This window comes from Oryctolagus cuniculus, chromosome 9, assembly GCF_051225735.1.
Source record: "Oryctolagus cuniculus isolate XC-2025 breed Fujian yellow rabbit chromosome 9, ASM5122573v1, whole genome shotgun sequence".
NCBI lineage: Eukaryota > Metazoa > Chordata > Mammalia > Lagomorpha > Leporidae > Oryctolagus > Oryctolagus cuniculus.
Genome location: NC_142875.1, coordinates 14,394,568 through 14,404,845, shown reverse-complemented (window position 1 = coordinate 14,404,845; position 10,278 = coordinate 14,394,568).

The following is a 10,278-nucleotide window of genomic DNA, read 5'->3' as shown; positions in this document are numbered from 1 at the left end:
AAAAATCAGACAGTTGCATCAATAGGTACTCTAAAATAATCTATCAGTCTTTGTCTTACCACAGAATGCAATTGGCAGAATTTAGTCATGGTGTGTTAATTGGGATGAACAGAACTAGCTTGCAGCCTCAGGCTTGGGGACTGTGGGCCTTCCTCTTCATAATTACTAACATAAATTTAAAAGTGTAATTACAACTGGCATGGATTTTTTTTTCATGCAACCGCATTTTGGATCATGCAATCTGGAAAGTGCTGTCTTAAGACAGCCGACATAGCAAACAGGCACCTTCGCACCTGGCCCGAGCAGGGGCGGATCCAGCCTGCAGCCTGCACTTCGTGGTTTGCACCTGTCCCTTCAGCATTTAGTGAGAGCCAATCACAAAGCTGCAGTGTGACTCAGCTGTGATAAGGAAAGACAATGGGCTGGGTGCTGCCTAGCATATTAATGAGAATTTTCTCTCCAGTCCGTGGAGAAAGCCACTCTGATGGGTGTCCAAAGGCACAGCTAAGCCTTCAGAGTGGGAACGGTGCCAGGCGAGCAGTAGAGGATCCGAGAACACCTGTGCAGGGTTGAAATGCGTCCCCTGCAGGAAGATTTTTGAAATCCTCACCCTGGGTGCCTGTGACCATGTCTGTGTCTGGAAATGCGAGAGAGGTCTCCAACTTAGGATGGCGCAGCTTACACAGTTTTCAGCTTTGCAACAGTGTGGAAGTGATGCGTTCAGTGGAAACCATACTTGAAGTTTTGAACGGGGAGCTCCTCTCCTCTCCTCTCCTCTCCCCTCCCCTCTCCTCTCCTCCCTCCCCTCTCCTCTCCTCCCCTCCCCTCCCCTCTCCTCCCCTCCCCTCCCCTCTCCTCTCCTCCCCTCCCCTCCCCTCCCCTTCCCTCCCCTCCCCTCTCCTCTCTTCCCCTCCCCTCTCCTCTCCTCTTCTCCCCTCTCCTCCCCTCTCTCCTCTCTTCTCCTCCCCTCCCCTCCCCTCTCCTCTCCTCTCCTCTCTCCTCCCCTCCCCTCCCCTCCCCTCCCCTCTCTCCTCTCTTCTCCTCCCCTCCCCTCTTCTCTCCTCCCTCCCCTCCCCTCCCCTCCCCACTCCTCTCCTCTCCTCCCCTCTCCTCTCCTCTCCTCTCCTCCCCTCCCCTCTCCTCCCCTCCCCTCTCCTCTCCTCTTCTTCCCTCTCCTCCCCTCCCCACTCCTCTCCTCTCCTCCCCTCTCCTCTCCTCTCCTCTCCTCCCCTCCCCTCTCCTCCCCTCCCCTCTCCTCTCCTCTTCTTCCCTCTCCTCCCCTCCCCACTCCTCTCCTCCCCTCCCCTCTTCTCTCCTCTCCTCCCCTCCCCTCCCCTCCCCACTCCTCTCCTCCCCTCTTCTCTCCTCTCCTCTCCTCTCCTCCCCTCCCCTCTCCTCCCCTCCCCTCTCCTCTCCTCTTCTCCCCTCTTCTCTCCTCTCCTCTCCTCTCCTCCCCTCCCCTCTCCTCCCCTCCCCTCTCCTCTCCTCTTCTTCCCTCTCCTCTCCTCCCCTCCCCTCTTCTCCCCTCCCCTCTCCTGCCCTCTCCTCTCCTCCCCTCTCTCCTCTCCTCTCTCTTCTCCTCCCCTCCCCTCCCCTCTCCTCCCCTCCCCTCCCCTCCTTCCCTCTCCTCCTCTCCCCTCCCCTCTCCTCCCCTCTCCTCTCCTCCCCTCCCCTCTCCTCTCCTCCTCTCCCCTCCCCCCTCCTCTCCTCCTCTCCCCTCCCCTCCCCTCCTCTCCCTTCCCCTCCCCTCCCCTCCTCTTCTCTCCCCTCCCCTCCCCTTCCCTCTTCTCTTGCTCTGGGTCCAGTCTGGCCTGTGGCAGTGAGCACAGGCCCCAGTTGCCCTGTAGCCACGTGGGGACAACCAGTGCTCTACAGTGCCCTGGGAGGTAAGGCGGGTTCAATTTGTTTTCCACTTAGGATCTTTCCCACTTACAATGGGTTGATCCAGACAAAACCCCCTTGGAAGGTAAGAAGTGTCAACATAGTCACTGCAGATGTAATCATGTTCCACGGAGGCCACACCTGATTGGCACAATTGGAGGTCTTGTAAGAGAGAAGACACACAGAGGGAGGAGAGGGGGCACTGTGAGGACAGAGGCAGAGACTGGGCTGCTGTGTCTACAAAGCATCACCCACCAGGGCCTGCCAGAGAGCCCCAGGAGCCAAGAGAATAATGTGGAACAGAGATTCTCCCTTCCAGTCATCGGAGGGAGTGTGGCCCTGTTGATGCCTGACTTCAGATTTGCCTCTTCCAAAGCTGAGAGAGAAATTCCTGTAGTTTTCAACTATTCTGGTCTATGGCTCTTTGTATGGCTACCAGCAGCCCTAGGAAATTTATCCACATTTCAAAGAATGGGCCATCAAAGAAGGAGGTACCTTTCTCTGAAGGGAGGAGAGAACTTCCACTTTGACTATGACCTTGTCTAAATAATGTTGGAGTCAGCGAACTGAAAAGGCTTCCATAGCGTTGGCAACTCATGACTAGAGCCTAGGGTGATTACTGACACCATAAACAAGAGTGTCAATTTGTTAAGTCAACAACAGGAGTCACTGTGCACTTATTCATCATGTAGGATCCCTGTCCTTAATGTGTTGTACAATGTGAAGTAATGCTATAACTAGTACTCAAACTGTACTTTACACTTTGTGTTTCTGTGTGGGTGCAAACTGTTGAAATCTTTACTTAATATATACTGAATGGATCTTCTGTATATAAAGAAAATTGAAAATGAATCTTGATGTGAATGGAATGGGAGAGGGAGCGGGAGATGGGAGGGTCGCGGGTGGGAGGGAAGTTATGGGGGGGGGAGCCACTGTAATCCAAAAGCTGTACTTTGGAAATTTATATTTATTAAATAAAAGTTTTAAAAAAAGAAATTTATCCACATTTCTGCTCATGCTTCTGCCTCCCTCTGAGTGTCGTCTTTGGTATTACACGACCACCTGGGTCTTCTCCCCAGTTCACGTGGTAGCAGAGAGTGGTCTGCAATAGAAGGACACAGACATATAGCACAGTTCTCCTTCCCCTTTCCACTCTCTTAGGGAAGGGACTCAAAGGCCACCTTGCCTTGGGGGCCTGTCTTGGGATCCACACAAGGCGTTGCCTGAGTGGATGCGATGGGTCTCATCCATGCGGGGGCTGGGTTGGCGGTCAGCTAATGCAGCAGGTGCCCACACGCTGGCTCAAAGGAGAGGCTCCTGAGCTGGCTGGAGGGACAGGGAAAGACTGGGCAGACAGAGGGACGGGCCGGGTCCTCACACTCCCCGCAAGCTGATGTTCTCCTTTTCCTTTCTGTTTCATTACAGGAATGCTTTAGCTGCCTGGGTTTATTTGATCTTCCCAGGTGGACACGATTTTCATCTCCAGAAATGCAGAAACTAAGGTGGTGAGAAATGCAGGTGAAAGGTTACCTTGCCGCAGGTAGCAAAGTCAAGATAGGACGTAGGTACAGGAGAAATTCTGGCTATGAGGAGGAAGTCGGACAGTGTGGCTCCTGTGATCTGTTGCAATGCAAACTTTCAACCAGTGTGGATTTACAGCAATAGTAGTAATACGTGTTTTACCTCATCTCTTTCCAGTGCGCTTTGAAGCATTTTTCATATATTCCCATTTGATTTTATAAAGTACCTAAAAAGATTTTATGATCTTATATATTTTTTTCAAGTTTCACATATTTATTATTCAGTGTAATAAACTCCAATAAATCAACATGAATCCACATAAAGTTTAATCAGGTTAATGAAAATATCAAAATTTGTCACTTAGTGTATGGCAGCAGAAATTTAATTTTTGCTGTAAGTAATACAGTATTTGGTGTTTCCATTATTGACTAACTATGCTGCAGAAAGAGCGATGATCTTATATTTTAAAAAGAAAAATATGAATGTTCTGATCTGCTGTTCTAGAACCACTGGTTTTTCCAGATGGATGTTTCTTTGATGTATTTCTTTGTAATCCATCTTTTGTTTATTTTAAAAAGATGTATTTACTTGAAAGGCAGGACAATAGAGGAAGACACACAGAGCAAGAGAGAGAAAGATCTTGTGTTCACTGATTCACTCCCCAGATGGCTGCAGTGGCCTGGGGCAGGCTGAAACCGGGAGCCTGAAACTCCATCTAGGTCTCCCCCTGGGCGGCAAGGGCCTACGCATCGGCTCATCCTCTGCTGCCTTCCCGGGTGCATTAGCGGAAACCGGCACACAGTATGGAATGCCTGCTTCACAGAGGGCGGCTTTACCTCCTGAACCACAGCGCCAGCCTCAGCTGTAGCCCATCTCTGGAATAGCAGAACTTCACAGTACCACATATTCGTGGTGACCTGCTCTAGGGCCAAATCTGAGCACCCCGATGGAGCCCCTGAGTCTTCCACTTGCTCTTCCACCAGCATGGATTATCAGGTTGAGGTCAGATTCCCGATTTTATTTTTTGGTGTCTTTAACAAAAAAAAAAAAAAACACACACACACACTTCCTTTGTAATACCCATGCTATTCTCCCTCACTGCCTTCTCACATTCCTCAAAGATGCCTCTTTTATGAGATGGAAATCACTTTTCCTGGTGCCCCAAGGTAACTTTCAGCATAAAGCAAAGTCTCCCAAATTGGGCCCTCAAATATTCTGCTTTAGGGGAAAAATGCATTGAGACACACAAAAGACACAGGACGTTTTCTGCATTTGCTGACAAGGTGCTGGGATAGAGGCTAAGCAGTGTGCCCAGCGAAGTGGCCGCAGTGTCCTCCCTGCCAGACTGGGACTCGTGCAGCATCCTGATCCCATCACCCAGCACGGCTCTCCTGGCCAGGACAGAGGCCAAGAAGACCACCTGCCTTGCAGGAGTCCTGTGGCTGTATTTTGTGGCTATTGCATGAAGAAAGGCCATGAAGTAACCTGCAGACCACACAGCCACCTTGGCCCACAGGGTAGCTGAGGCTTCCATGCCCCTGCCCTTTGAACCATATGCCCAAGAACCAACGGCCAGGTCAGTGGCCATTCAGTGATACTGTGCGACCCAGCATTGTCCCTAGCAAGGAAGGTCTCTACCAAGGCAAGACTGGCCACTGAGGGCTTTAGGAGGCCTCTACCTTGTTTGCAGTGGGATGGGAGTTACGTGGAGCCCAAGGACAAAAGGAGTCACCTAGTTCTTTGTTTCTTTCTTTATTATTTTTTTTTATTTGAAAGAACTACAGAGAGACAGAGAGACACAGAGAGAGATTCCATCTGCTGCTTCACTCCCCAAGTGGCCTCAACAGTCAGGGCCAGGCCAGGTCAAAGTCAGGAGCCTGGAACTCTATCTGGGTCACCCAGGTGGGTAGCAGGGGTCCAGGGACTTGGACCATCCTCTGCTGCCTTCCAAGGTGCCTTAGCAAGGAGCTGGATTGGAAGTGGAGAATCAAACCAGCACCCATACAGGATTCCATCACCATAAGCCATGGCTTAACCTACTGTGCTACAATACTTGTGGTGTTAGGGACTGAGTTGTGTTCCCCCAAATGTTCAAGTCCTACCCCCCAGCATCCCAGAGTGTGACGATATTTGTAGACAGGGTCTTTAAAGAGGTCGTTAAGGTAATTCAGGTGAGCTCTAACCCCATCTGACCGTGACCTTTGTAAGCACCAGAAATGTGGACGCAGACAGTGGGGGGAAGTTTGCAGGACAGTTCAGTAAGACAGCCATGGCAAGTCGAGGAGAGAGGGTTCAAGGACACTGCCTCCTCAGACCTCCACCTCCGGAGCGTGAGATGAGCTCGTGCTGCAGCAGCTGCCCGGACCATGGGTGCCCGTACAGCAGCTGGAGCAAACTGATTCACGGAGCTCGCCCTCAGTTTCAGGATGCTTGAGTTTGCATCCAACTGGAAATAAAAGATGCACTGAAATATGAGGTTCACAGAAGTGGCTCTGTGTAGTGATGGCCATTCTTCCTTCCATGTAGCACGGTTACCACTTACTATGGATGACCCAGCACCATGAATATCAGCAAAACTCGGTCCCCCTCATCTTCCCATGGGAGCTCCCAAAGCTCAGCCCTTTGGAGGCCTGGCTTTGCTCACTCTCTCAGAGACTCATCTGGTCTTTGGCTTCGATGCCGTTAATATGCTGTTAGCTTCTGCTTTAATCTGCTTGGGCTGCTGTCACAAAGTACCTCCCACTGGGGGGGTAAGCAATAGAAACTTGTTTCTTGCACTTCTGAAGGCTGAAGATTCCATGCATGACCCAAGTGCTGGCAGGTTTGGAGTCCAGTGAAGGCCTTCCTCCCTGCTTGCGCTGGCCACCTTCTCCCTGTATCCTCAGATGACCTTTCTTGTTGCTGTAGGTGTGACAGAGGGAGCCGGAGGAGAATGAGAGTGAGCATTTCTTATGAAAGCAGTAGTCCCGGCTGGCGCCACAGCTCAATAGGCTAACCCTCCACCTAGTGGCACCGGCACACCGGGTTCTAGTCCCGGTCGGGGTGCCGGATTCTGTCCCGGTTGCCCCTCTTCCAGGCCAGCTCTCTGCTGTGGCCCGGGAGTGCAGTGGAGGATGGCCCAAGTGCTTGGGCCCCGCACCCCATGGGAGACCAGGGGAAGTACCTGGCTCCTGGCTTCGGATCAACGCGATGCGCCAGCCGCAGCGCGTCGGCAGCGGCAGCCATTGGAGGGTGAACCAATGTCAAAAGGAAGACCTTTCTCTCTGTCTCTCTCTCTCACTGTCCACTCTGCCTGTCAAAAAAAATAAAAAATAAAAAAAAAATAAACCAGTCCCATCATGACTTCACCCAACCCTAAGCACCTCCCAGGGGGCCTCATCTCTCTACAGCGTCACACTGGGGATTAGGACTACCCACCCGGTGTAGATGTTGTGGGGACACACGACATTCAATCCATCACCACTTTCAGATTTTGAGCTCTAGTCTGGCCTGAGACTGTGTCCAGCTGCCTCGTGGGTACTGAAAGGAGAACCAAACTCCATCCATGCTCTGTGCTGAGCAGACCTGGCCCCCACACTTCTTTCCCGAGCCGTCCCCAGCTCAATCAATAGCAGTTCCACTCGCCCAGTTGCAGAACAACCTGGATCCACCCTTGCCTGTTCGCTGTCTCCTTGCAGCCTCACACCCCAAATCTACTCTGCCTGCTCCACCTGGCCCTCCCTTCCCACGGTGGCCAGCGTCAGCCTCTGAGTATTTCCACCACTTGGACCAGCACCTGCTGGGGCCATGGCACCATCGTCTCATGCCTGACATTTGCTTCTGCCTGTAGTCAGTTCTCAGTACAAGTCCCTGGAGGATCCTTGTGCGACAAGTCCAATCCTGTCACTCCTCCCCCTCCTCCTCAAAACCCTCCAATCTGAGTCGAAGCCAGAGTCCTGTAATTCCCTGTTGTTCTGTCCCCTCCAGCTCTGTGTGCTCAACTCCAGTGAGACTAGCCAGAGCTGGCCTAGCTCCAGCCGCACTGATGCCCACTGTTGCCCAAGCAAACGCCCACCCAGCACCTTTCACTGCCTCTGCTGTCTACCCAGTCTTCTCTCCACCAGATGTCCACATGATGACTTCTTGCATTTCTTGTCACTATGGTTATTTTGTCTCTGGTTTATTCTGTCTTCTCTGCAGTATCCCCTTCTCATAAGGCCTTCCTGACCACGCTACCCAAAATCACAGCCCCCAGACACACTGTGCGCACCCCTGGATTGCTGTTTGTTCTCCCTAGGACTCTTCATCATGTTGCTTACTATAGATTTTGCTTATCCATGGGGAACACATTCACAGATCTCAGTGGGTGCCTCAAATCACAGATGACACTGCACCCTATATATGAGTATACTCTGTTTTTTCCTATTCATATATATTTATGATAAAGTTTAATTTATAGGAGCCACTGCTGTGCACAGCAGGCTAAGCCTCTGCCTGTGGCGCTGGCATCCCATGTGGGTGCTAGTTCAAGTCCAGGTTGCTCCACTTCCAATCCAGCTCTCTGCTTATGGCCTGGGAAAGTAGTAGAAGATGGTCCAAGTCCTTGGGCCCCTGTACCCACATGGGAGGCCCAGAAGAAGCTCCTGGCTCCTGGCTTCAGATCAGCTCCAGCCATTGCAGCCATCTGGGGAGTGAACCAGCAGATGGAAGATCTTTCTCTCTGTCTCTCTCTTTACCTGTAATTCTACCTCTCAAATAAATAAACAAAAGCATAAAAAAAAAGTTTAACATAAATTAGGCACTAGAGATTAACAACAGTAACTAATAATGACATAATTATAACAACATACTAAAATAAAAGTTACTTAAAGTTTATTTATTCCTGGACTTTTCCATTTAATGTCTTTGGACCACGGTTGACCACAGGCAGCTGAAAGCTCAGAGAAGCAGTCTACTGTATATTGTGGGTATTCTGTTCTCCCCACAGCCAGGACATAAGCTCCTTGAGGTGGAGAATTTCGTGTTTCTTTTTCTTTTTTTAAAGATTTTTATTTATCTATTTATTTGAGAAGTAGAATTACAACAGTAATTCAGACAGAAAGGTCTTCCATCTATTGGTTCACTCCCCAAATGGCCTCAATGGCCAGAGCTGTGCCAAACTGAAACCAGGAGCCAGGAGCTTCCTCTGGGTCTCCCTCATAGGTGCAGGGGCCCAAGTACTTGGGCCATCTTCTACTGCTTTCCCAGGCCACAGCAGAGAGCTGGATCGGAAGAGGAGCAGCCAGGACTACAACTGGCGCCCATATGGGATGCCGGCACTGCAGGCAGAGGCTTTAGCCCACTATGCCACAGCGCGGGCCCCTCATCTGTTTCATTCACTGCTGTTCCAGGTACTTGAGGTAATTCCTACACATAGCAGGAGCCAATAAGTACTCAGTGAATGTTGGAGTCATCTTTTTTCTGCTCATTGCTCTCCTCTAGGGAGGAACAGTGGAGGAGAGGATGGGTGTGGTAGGCACAATAATACTTCCCTATCCCTACTCTATGATGCTCACCTTCTAATCCCTGCAGCCTGTTACTCCCCACGGTAAAGGGACTTTGTGGATGTGATTAATGGAAGGGTCTTGAGATGGACCCATGATAATCATGAGGGCTTGTTTCGAAGGGAGGCAGGAGAGTTGGTTTGAGGGGGCCAGCGCTGTGGCGTAGCAGGTAAAGCTACCACCTGCAGTGCCGGCATCCCACATGGACGCCAGTTCGAGTCCTGGCTGCACCACTTCCAATGCAGCTCTCTGCTGTAGCCTGAGAGGAGCTGATGTGAGGAGGGAGGAAGAAGTCCAGTGAGGCAGGGCCACGAGCCAAGCATTGCTGGCCTCCTCCAGAGGCTGGAAGAGGCAAAGGCTCAGTTCCGGCTCCTGCGCCTTGATCTCAGGGCAGTCAGTGACAAGGCTGTATTGTTGGTGACAGTTTGTTACCAGCCCCTGTAGGAAACCAGTGACACAGACTGAACTGGCTCTGGAGCTCAGCCTTGGTCAACTGTGGGACACCTCCCTCCCCTCCCCACCCTGCAGACCCCTCCTCACCCGCCTTTCTCTGAAGGGCACTCACAGGAATCTGAGGGAAATGTACGTCATTTTCGAGTCTGAGCTTTCCATGTCTGATTAAGCCTGTGCCACGGAGCGGGACAGCAAGGTAGAACTGGCTACCAGGAGTCTGGTCTGCCCACCTCCGTCCTCACAAGGGCCCGGCTCTCCCTGGCTGGGGGTTCCACACGCATCCCCTAGCTCCCCCCTTCTCTCACTTGCACCACGTCTTCCCTTTGGGCCCGCCCTCCTCTGAGACACCTGTTCCCTCTGCCGGCCTTCTCCAGGGAAAGGACTGAATTCCCACCCCTTTGAGTCACGTGTGTCCTGAGTACTTTGGAGTTTCCGAGCCCATTCAGTGGCTTCTCCCACTGGCCCTATGACACAGACCCCAGAGCAGGAGCAGGTTTTGGTACAGTCTGTTTGTTCTTCTTATCAGGGAGAAAGGTCAGCCTGACCTTCACAGCAGTGCTAGGAAGGAGCTGGGACACACGTGACTCCTACTAGTCAGCTGTGCTCCCCCTGCAGGCACCATTTTTCCTATCATGCAAGCACTAAGATATAGGAGTCACAATGATTTGGGCGCCAGCGAGGTCTGCTGACCTGGAAGTCACAGTCCCTGTGTAATTCTGTCCTCCTATGTGTGCATCAAAACAGCCCCTTTCCCAGGATGCATCTGCTTCATCTGGGACCTAAGGGGAGGGAGCCATGAAAATATGGACACTGAGCTCCGTGTGGTATTTATGAAGGCGCCGTATAATTCCCAGGTGGCTTCACACCTGGCAACACCACCCCTACCTCATAACATAAACCT